The sequence below is a fragment of the Carassius auratus genome, chromosome 34, assembly GCF_003368295.1.
Source record: "Carassius auratus strain Wakin chromosome 34, ASM336829v1, whole genome shotgun sequence".
NCBI classification, from domain to species: domain Eukaryota; kingdom Metazoa; phylum Chordata; class Actinopteri; order Cypriniformes; family Cyprinidae; genus Carassius; species Carassius auratus.
This window is the reverse complement of record NC_039276.1, coordinates 773,374-784,409: the sequence shown is the minus strand read 5'-3', so window position 1 is coordinate 784,409 and position 11,036 is coordinate 773,374. Positions and strand designations below refer to the sequence as shown.

The 11,036-nt window shown below is 38.3% G+C and overlaps 2 long non-coding RNA genes across 2 annotated transcripts; both read right to left on the bottom strand.

Moving 5' to 3' along the window:
- Positions 1-292: 292 nt before the first annotated feature.
- LOC113053718 (uncharacterized) lies at positions 293-1,323 on the bottom strand. Its single transcript, XR_003277283.1, has 3 exons — positions 1,258-1,323; positions 943-1,155; positions 293-854 (listed from the first exon to the last, which is right to left on the bottom strand). It is a non-coding gene; the product is annotated as an uncharacterized LOC113053718 (long non-coding RNA).
- A 190-nt stretch (positions 1,324-1,513) lies between these two features.
- Positions 1,514-2,452, bottom strand: LOC113053717 (uncharacterized). Its single transcript, XR_003277282.1, has 3 exons — positions 2,412-2,452; positions 1,639-1,706; positions 1,514-1,552 (listed from the first exon to the last, which is right to left on the bottom strand). It is a non-coding gene; the product is annotated as an uncharacterized LOC113053717 (long non-coding RNA).
- Positions 2,453-11,036: the final 8,584 nt, after the last annotated feature.

Sequence of the window (11,036 nt, the reverse complement as noted above, 5' to 3'; positions counted from 1 at the left end):
AAGACAACTAAAGTAGTGTATTAAGACAAATGATATACAATTTTTAACAATATTAAAAATGGGTTATGTTAACACCATGTTTTTCTAATCAGATGAAGCCATGCAAATGCATGCATGGTGAAATGTCTTGAGCCCCAAAGAATCACATCAAGTTTTTAGAGCTCTCCTGCTTTTCTTCCTCTTCTTGCTTGTCCATGTCCTGGACATATCATAATCTTCCATGTCATAAATTTTTTTTTGCAGTTGTTATGCAGCACCCTACAGCACAACTGATGAACAAAAGACATGTAACTAATTTAAATCAAATATCTTTATTGTCACAATACAATGAACACAAGTATACAGGTGATGAAAGTCTTGGGAGCAGACTGCAGCGTGACAGTATGGATGACAAATGAATTAATTCATGAATATATATGAAATACAAATTCTGAATATATATATATGCAACACACATATATAAGGGACTCAATTCAGGTAGAGAACAATATATGTTAAAAATTATGCTATACAAAGAGCATGAATTGAAAACAATAATAATCACAGTACACATACATCTCTGCAGTGCAGCACGGTATGAATTAGTGCAAACAGAATGTCAGGGTGCATAATAATATTGAGTCCAGTCAGCATAACTGATAAGAGTGCAGGGCATATGAGGTTGGTGGGGTGTGTATGGTTTTACTGGTATGAGTTCAGTTCAGTCTGATTGCCTGTGAAAGGAACTTGTCTCACTGTCTGCTGGTGTAGGTTCTGTGATAACGCATGCCTGATGGTAACAGTGAGAGCAATCCATGGCTCGGCTGGCTGGAGTCTCTGACGGTCCTCCTCACACTCCACCTGGTCTAGATGTCCTGGAGGGCCAAAACATGTATTTAGGTTATGGTAAATCAATAAACAATATATAGTATTTTTATTTATAATTGTTGCACTGGACTTAACATTGATTCTTGTTGGGGATATTGGCCAAAAGAATCCCACCACAACTAGCTCTCGTTGTTTAGCTGTGATGTTTACTTTTACAGGCCGTAACATCTGAGCTGTCGCAGTAGAGCGGTTTGTGAATGCAGTCTTCACAGAAGATAACTGATGGGTTCAGGTAGCAGTGATGCACTCGGTGGCCATTCAATTGATATCTTCATCAACTGGCTTCATCTTAATTCAAACAAACAGACAAAACAATAAGTCAGCAATAACAGCAATAACCATTCTAGAGTAATAGTGTTGGTGAATACAGTTGCAGGTGTCAGTACTCACCATATTCAGTCATTTCCTTCCCAAATCACAGAGATGATGCACAGCTTATTTGCTCATTTTAGGAGCTATAAAAAAGATGTATATGTGAAAAACTATAACTGCGGACTTGAAAAGTCTTTTGAGAGATCAACATCAATGTTGTACCACACATAACTGCATTGAATTCAGACATACAAATGGAAATGTGAAACTTTTCACCTTTCTGTCTTTTCTTTTGGGGCACAAGAAGTCCATGTTCATTCCTCATTTCTTTAGGACTGGTTTGACTGATTTTCTTTGCGTTTCTGGTCTTCAGCTGTAAAACAAGAAAATATTTATTGACCCCATGTTTAATCATTATTGTTGTTTAAAAATATAAATAAAGCAGATATAATTATATACTTCAAGCACAAGTTCCTTGGCAACTCTAGTAGGCTCCTGAGTTCATCTGTTCACATCAGATTCAGCGTCTGAGAAAATACCATCATGCAAACTCTCAGTTTCTGCCTTACAACAGAGCATAAAAGAATGTGTGAGTGAGGGAGTACAGCATGAAGATGAAGTGAAAAAGGCAGAGAAAGGCAGAATTTTGTGTATAAATTTAACAGAATGAGGGGAACATTTAAGAGATTTAAGAGAACAGTATTGTCTGTTGGTGTGGATGCTAAAATACTTCTCATTATAGTTATTGGTCTTTGTGTGAACAACTTTAAGTGATCTGATTGCCCAAATTCATTGAAGATCTGATTTGTAGCACTTGAAAAGTTAAACTAGGATTTCCATTCTCTTGCTTCTAAGACAGATGTGTTCAGTAACATCACCATAGAAAGAAAGGCAGACTATGAGGTGTGGACAGATATCATGTACTGTTGAAACAGGAAGAGGCGGCACCAATTTGTAAAGATTAATAAAGAATACAATGGACTTCATTTAAACTTCATGATATAAACACTCTTACAATGGGCACAATCTGATGGGAGCTGTGGTAATGGCCAATAACAGCAGTAGGAGTAAAAGTTGTAGAATTTTGTACAAGTACGCTTGTGCAATATAATATGATTATTGGATGAATTATTACTACTACAACATGCTCTTTGTTGAGTGTTCTTCCTGATGGGCTAAGTGAACCAAAATTTAAGAAACATCAAATGCTGAGAAAAATGTATCTGACGTACCATTGGAAGTGTTTGCCTTTGCAGCTTTTGGTCTTCTTCATAAATGCACAAGATGGTCAAATTCAAATCTCATGACAGGCCTTCCTGAAATATAAACATGTTGAGACAGTGTGTTAAAATGATCTGTGACCAAAATATTTGATTAACACATAATATAAGGATGCGTTCATTAAAGCAAATCAGTTATAACTAAGAGTCTTCAACATTACCTGTGAAGGGTTGATCCTTTGAAGGACTTGTTCAGCCCCCTTGACAGCTTCTTCAGTATCAGCATTGGGAGCGTGGAGTTGAAGTTCCCTGTTAATTCTAGCAGAGCGAGAGAGAGAGAGAGAGAGAGAGATTTTACAAGAGATGGCTTCTTTAAAGATCTGCTGGATTACAGGTTGTTGTGGAGTATGTAATCCGACGTAACTGAAAGACAGAAAAAACACTGAATTACAATTACATCACAAAAAGATATTAAAGGCATGGCAAACTTAGTGGTTACTGTGCTTTACAAATAGTGTAGAGTAAAAACACAGTTACTGTGGTAAAATCCTGGTAAGTGTTGTGGTTATTGTGTGTTAGTAAATACAAATACCAGAGTAAAACTATGGTTACTATGGTAAACCCATAGTAAATGTCGTGGTTATTGTGTGTTAGTAACTACAAATACCAGAGTAAAACTATGGTTACTATGGTAAACCCATAGTAAATGTCGTGGTTATTGTGTGTTAGTAAATACAAATACCAGAGTAAAACTATGGTTACTATGGTAAACCCATAGTAAATGTCGTGGTTATTGTGTGTTAGTAACTACAAATACCAGAGTAAAACTATGGTTACTATGGTAAACCCATAGTAAATGTCGTGGTTATTGTGTGTTAGTAACTACAAATACCAGAGTAAAACTATGGTTACTATGGTAAACCCATAGTAAATGTCGTGGTTATGTGCGTTACAAAGTCCAGAGTAAAACTACGGTTACAGTAGGAGAAGCATGGTAAATATGCTGTAGTTACTGTGTGTCTATTGGCTACACATGACGTGGTCAAGCAAAGTTAGGCTAGTATTGTAAAAATATGCTAAATGTGTGGACTTTTTACACGATCACGATTATCACGCGATATTGGGTTGGGTGCTTTGTTGTGCTTGTATTAGTCATGTCTAAAAGCTGAAGACCCATCATAAATTTATTTAAAACTGCAACAGGTCTATAAACAGTACAGGTTAGCTTAGGCTAATGACAATGGTAGGCTAGCTGAGCAGCCCACTGACCCATAATTTGAGCATAAACTGCCCTTTAAAAACACGGCCCTGTCTAACGTGATGCAGAAATACTGAAATAATTAAAACAATACGCTTAACCACGTGATATCATTACAAAAAGAAGAAGAAAAAAATATATTTACCCTTGCTTACCTGTTTGAAGGTGTACGCGCATCAGGTGAACTGAACGAGCCTCGCTGGTGACGTCACTGCCGCTGAAGATGATGCGTGTTATTTGGACGCATCTGCTCTCCACCGAAATTAATGGGAAGGATTGGCGTATCATATGCACGCAAAAATGGCATTTGGCGTATGCATTACACGCAAATAGAAAGTGTAAAGTCGTGTTATTTATACGCAGACTGATGAGAACGGGTTGATATATATATATATATTATATATTTAATGCTCTTATTTTTTGTAAATGTTGGGCAAATCAAGCTACGTAAATGAATGTCCCACAGCTCAACACTGGATCTGCTCAGATTCATATAGAGAGCTTCAATCACTGGCTGCTGGTGTGATTGACAGGAGCGTCAGAACCAATCAGAGCACTCAGCACTGGTGAAGAGTGTTTCTCCTCAGAGACGGTCAGTACGGTCAGTACACTGATGTTCCTCTCTCAGCTGTTTTTCCTCATGCCTTTAGGATTATGTGAATGTTGCTGATGTTCTCCAGATCTTCTAGAGCTGCTGTGGCCGTTTGCTGTGTGATGCATTGAACAATGAATGTTTGTCTCAGACCGGACTGAGTGACACATGATAAATGCTCTTTCCAGTGTAACAGAGAAGCACTTAAACAGAGGACCGGATGGAAACAGTCCCTCACCGCAGCACTCAGTCTGATGTTGAAACACAACGCAGGGCTAGAAAGAGTTAACCTGGGGTTCATTCATCATGAGGGTTAGAATCTATATATATTTTGGGGGGTGATTTTGTAAAATGTATGTCATTTCTTAATCATGCCCTTTAATTCGCTTCGAAAAGAATATTTTTATTTTATGGAATCTGCAATTTTTTATTTTTTTTCATTCTGTTTATGCATTGAATGTATGAAATGTAAAGCAAGCTGGTTGAACACACACACACACACACACACACACACACACATATATATATATATATATATATATATATATATATATATATATATGTGTGTGTGTGTGTGTGTGTGTGTGTGTGTGTGTGTGTGTGTGTGTGTATTTGTATATATATCCCACAACATACTAAAATAATTTAAATAGTGCATGGAAATGGCAGTTTCGGCATCAGAAATTATCAGACGATTCATTATGAATGAATTTATTTTTGATTATGAATTATACACTACAGTATGCTTTTGAATATCAGTAAGCTGCTAATCAGCATGTCATAAATACATGAAAAAAAAATTTATGTTACTTAATTAAATAATGATTTTGTAACATGAATATCATTCTTGATGCCATATATTTATTTTGTTTTGTGCCATTTTCATATTAAATATCAAATAAGGCAAAAGTGTGAAATAGTTTTTCATGTGCATTTAAAAACATATATGAAATGCTAATTAGTGGATTACCAATATTAAGTTAATTAATTCTTCAATACTTCAATTTCCCTTTATTTATTTTACTTTGTGTCATTTAACTTTTAACTGTCAAATTAAACAAAAAAAAATATGTTTCATGTGCAATTAAATATTAAATGCTAAAAATTAAATATTAAATTATATTAAATATTAACAAATATCAAATGCTAATGTGCAGATTACTAATATTAAATGAAGTCGGTGTAAATAAAAAAAAAACACTTGAGTTTAAAAAGAATTAAAATACTCAAATTAATGGGTAAATGCACTGACATTATTTAATTCTTATGATGCCCTTTTCATTTTATTGTGCATTGTTTTATTATTGTATGGATTAATAATATATATAAAATGCACATTAGCAGATTAGTGATATTAAATGAATGAAGTCACTGGAAAAAAAACAACAACTAAAAAGTTCACACAGTTTGAGAGTCAGACAATGAAAAAATATAGACAGTACTTTCATAAGCTGTATTAATTTGGCTAATTATGAGACACTGATAAGTGTCAGATGCATTGAAATGTCCAGGATGTGAACTTTAGAGCTTATTTAATGTTGTCATTTGAGACAAATCCACTGTGAACTGATGCACATGAACCGTTTCCAAGGTTGCTCCGTTTTTCCGTGTTTTCTTGCGCTCCAGGTGATGGATATCAGTCTCATCTCAACAGAAGGAGGTTTGTTAATAGCACAGGAGTGTTAATCATAATCTGGCTGATGGAGTTTGTGCTGTAAAGCTCTGTCTCTCTGTCCATGTTTTTATGTTTCCTGCTGAGCCTGTAAAGGAGCCACTGGGAACGCCGTGGAACGGATCCGACATTCCCAGATGATCTGCTCCAGCTTTAAGAGTCAGTCGTGTTTGCTGCTGCTGCCAGTGACTGCTGATGTCCACACACTTTATGAAATATCAAATGAGTTTCTGGAGGAAAACTGACAGCCGGAAAAATCTAATAAAAGTTTTCCTGGAACCAGACTCGGAAGTGATTGTAAAACTTTAGTTCTATTTGCGAACATTCAGAGATGTGTCTGTTTTCTTAAAGGGGGGGTGAAATGCTATTTCATGCACACTGAGTTTTTTACACCGTTAAAGAGTTGGATTCCCATGCTAAACATGGACAAAGTTTCAAAAATTAAGTTGTACGTTTGAAGGAGTATTTCTGTTCCAAAAATACTCCTTCCGGTTTGTCACAAGTTTCGGAAAGTTTTTTTTCGAGTATGGCTCTGTGTGACGTTAGATGGAGCAGAATTTCCTTAAATGGGTCCTGAGGCACTTCTGCCGGAAGAGCGCGCTCCCGTATAGCAGAGCACTGAGAGCACAACAGACTTCACTGATCAGAGCGAGAGCGAAATGTCACAAAAGAAGTGTGTTTTTGGTTGCCAGGGCAAGACAACCCTGCACAGATTACCAAAAGAGAAACAGCATTAAGGGACCAGTGGATGGAGTTTATTTTTCACAGAGCATCAACGGAGTTGTGCAAGTGTTTGTGTTTGTTCCCTGCATTTCGAAGATGCTTGTTTTACAAACAAGGCCCAGTTTGACGCCGGATTTGCACATCGTTTATTTCTTAAGGATAATGCAATCCCAACGAAAAAGGGTCACGATCGTGTGTTGGAACCACAGGCGGTGAGTAAAACTGCTTCAAATATCTCTGTGTTGTTAACTTAGCTATCAGCGCATAAGCACATCAAGTAAACAACATGCGATGTTGTCCTCAAACTGCACTTTCCACATGTACAGCTTAAAAAAAAAAAAAAAGTGGAACTTAGTCATTTTCCAAAATCGCTAAGCAAATATATACAGTTTCAGTACATACCACATAGAGAAGCCTATGCTGATGCTGCTCTTGTTAAATTTCAGCCTCTGGATCTGTGTCACAGCTTCCAGACGCTCTCAACGCAAAAGCCTACTGGCTCTCGTGATTCTTTAGCTCCGCCCACACGTCACGCCTCTAGGCGCTCGTGTTTTTCTGGGAAAAATCGGTACAGACTATCTTTCTCTTATGAATATAATAAAACTAAAGACTTTTTGGAGTTATGAAGGATGCAGTACTACTCTATAGGTACTCAAGATTAACAAGATATTGAGTGAAAACGAGCATTTCACCCCCCCTTTAACACAATGTTATTTTCTTCATTTATGGGAAGTTTTATGATTTACAAACAATCTGTTTCTTTCTCTTTCTACTCCATGGCTCCTGCTGCTCATGACGGACTTGAATGAACACAACTTAATCATCTTAACAAGTAACTACATTATTTTATTTGTTACACATTGAAATGTGTAACACATTGTGTTACACATTCACACATTTTACACATTTATTATCATTGAGATACTATATTTGTTATTATTGATTTACATTTTAGAATTTAAGATTCTAATATTTATTTATTTATTTATTTTTAATTGTTTTTCAAATATTGAGATGAACTTGTATTTTTTTCTTCGGTTTTTATGAATCGTTTGATTTGGTTTCTAATTTGAATTTTAGTTAAAGTAAAGAACTTAAACGCTGCTTTCATCTGATTGGTCGAATCGCTCCGCCTTCAGCACAACCTTTTCATTCTTTCAGACAGAATAAGAGTCAGTACTATAATGTCTGAAACCACCATTCACTGTTAATTAGCATAATATTAAAATCCGATGTTGCTGGGCACATAATTCGTGCTGCTGCGACCTGCAAGTGACCCTTTTAAATTATTTTTAGGTTACAGTATTGTATGAATATTGTCCCGCTGATAAATACAGTGTAAATAGTCCTGTCTCCTTGAAAAGTGAAGTGGATATAAAAATCCATAATAGACTGAACATTTTCCATATTCCGTTTGTTAAACTAAACGGAAAAACTTATAAACGAGCCATTTTTTCCATTTCTTGTTATTTAATTCTAAATAGGAAATTAAATGATTAAAACGTACACAGACCCAGTTTAGAGGCCTGTTCTTCGTACGTCGCTAACTCAGTTAGCTGGATTTGAATGTTGACGATTTGGCGTGATCTTGGATTATTTGGTTCTTCGAAGCTCATCCCGGAGTTGCTGTCATAGCAACAGGTCCGTCAGCTTGGTGACCAACATTTGTCAAAATATATTCTGTGCTCCACTAAAAAAAAAAAAAAATACAGATTTTGAGCAACATGAGGCTCAATAAACAATAAACGATGACAGAACACCAAGAAATACATATAATGCATTGTGTTAATAACAATACATTTTCCTTGTATTTTAAATCACGTATTGTTTAGTGTTTTAGGGTTAAAGGAAATGTCTGTAAACTTAATGGATAATGTCCTTTTCTTTCTTACATTTGGATAATTTTTTGGTGTACTGTCTCTTTAAAGCAGCATGCTGTGGTGAATTCTGCAGTGTCAGTCGGATGTGTGTGATGATGAACACCAGCTTTGAAACACAGACCACAGGAAACAAACCAATAATGTTTCACCCGTTTTATCTTCAAATGGCTCTTGCAACAGAAGGGGCCTCCACTTGTGCTGAGGACCTCCCCAGGGTTAGAAATTAACAGGAGCTTAAGGCAAAAAAATCCAACAAAATGAATATAATTACCCCAAAAATCTATGATACAATGCACAAAAAATGCCTCTGTTGAATGACTCGTTTTTAATATTTATAAGCAATTCCACACAGCAAGAGTATTGTGTTTCTGTTTATCAGCGGCACGTTTGCAGAAATAATAAGTAAACACATAGTTGTTATTATTAGATGACTTTAAGACACAATATTATCAGTATTGACTGTCTAATGGTTTAGTGTGGATTCAGTGTGTGTTAAGGGCACTGGGCTTTGGCGTTTTAAGACCGGGGACAATGTCAATGTCTGTGACATTAATAATCTAGATTAAAAACACATCTCTTACGCCAAACATTCGAATAATGTATCTTATAAATTGTGGCTTTCCTGTGACAGCTGCGGTTTTTGTGGGTTTGGTCCAGCTGGCTGTGTGTTTAGTGGTCACTTTGCTCAAAGTTAAATACAGAAGGAAACATGGTGAATAAAGTGAATAAAGGGTTATGCGTATTTGGCGTGCTGTCCGGGGAGAGGGGTCCGAGCTCGGTGTTTAGCCCGTACCCAAGCGCACCCCCCAAGTGTTCTTCCCTGTGCTGGGTTAGGAACAGGCTGAAGGTGAGGAGTCAGGGTGGTGGAGGGATGCTGAAAGACTACAAATAACAAAGGTAGGACCACTTTGATTATTTATAGGGATTCTCTCTTGCACTGATTGGATCGATGGATGTGATTAATGATGATTAATTGGCCGCGTTAATTATCTGTGCATGGTCCTCCTGAAATGTCACTTTACGCATTTACACTCACATATAATAAACTGATTAAAGGGTTATGCATATTTGGTGTGCTGTCCGTGTCTGGTGTGCTGTCACAACAGACACGGAAGAGAAGAATAAAGTCGTCGTTTTTGCTATTTTTGGACCAAAATGTATTTTCGATGCTTCAAAAAATTCCAACGGACCCTCTGATGTCACATGGACTACTTTGATGATGTTTTTCTTACCTTTCTGGACATGGACAGTAGACCGTACACACAGCTTCAATGGAGGGACTGAGAGCTCTCGGACTACATCTAAAATATCTTAAACTGTGTTCTGAAGATAAAAGGAGGTCTTACATGTTTGGAACAGCATAAGGGTGAGTTATTAATGACATATTTTTCATTTTTGGGTGAACTAACCCTTTAATAGCAGGTGGTCACCCTAATTAGAGGGATGCTGGACGTCCTTTGGTTTACGTTTGTTACGCCGGTATCTAGGAAGAGAATTTGGCTTCTGTGGAAACTTTCACTGCTGCAGCAATGAAGAAATACAGATAGAGGCTCTTTCAGGAGCGAGAACTGCAGCGGAAGTGGGGAAAGACAGAAAAGGCTTCTGCGAGAGCAGAGACTGCAGCAGCATTGGGGAAAATAGGGAAAAGCTCTTGCAGGAGCGGGGGCTGCTGAGGCAGTGGGGAGCTGCTGGGCCAGTGGGAAAAACAAGGAAAAACTCCTGCGGGAGCAGGGGCAGCTGGGGCAGTGGGGAAGTATGGAAAAGCTCCTGCTTCTGCTGCGGAGTGGAGAGATATAGACAGAGGCTCCTGGGGGAGCGGCTACTGTTGCAGCAGTAGGGAAAGACAGAAAAGGTTCCTGCGGGAGCAGACACTGCAGCGGCAGTGGGGAAAATAGGGAAAAGCGCCTGCGGGGGCAGCTGGGGCAGTGGGGAAGTGTGGGAAAACTCCTGCTGGTGCGGACACTGCTGCGGCAGTAGGGAAATACAGAAAAGTCTCCTGCCGGAGGGGTGACTGCTGTGGCAGTGTGGGAATTAGATAAAGCTCCTGTTGGATGCTGCTAGGATGGCTGAAGTGGGGATGGGCCGGTATAGATGGATTAAATGATGTTAAAGGGGGTAAGCTATGGTGGGTCAGGAGTTAGAGTGAACAGGGATGGACTGGCGTTAAAGGGGTTAGCTGATGAGGGTAAGCTTGTTCAGAAGAAAGGGTAGGGGTGTGGTTGAAGATGGAGAGAAGGGAGGGCAAGCATACGAGGAGGAGGAAAAATAGCTGCCAGAACAGTCTGCAGAGGCGTGTTCACGCTTGGGACGGCTCCGGGAGTGGAAGAAAGATGGGGGGGATGGTGGGCGTAGGGGCCTGTGCCATTAGCGGAGGCATGTTCACATTTGGGATTGCTCAGGAAGGGTACACTGAAGAAAAAGGCGGTGGCGGGGGTGAACATCGGGTCCTGCGCCATTAGTCAAAAACAAGATTGACTTTTGTGTGTAATGTGAACTGAAGACAGAACACCTT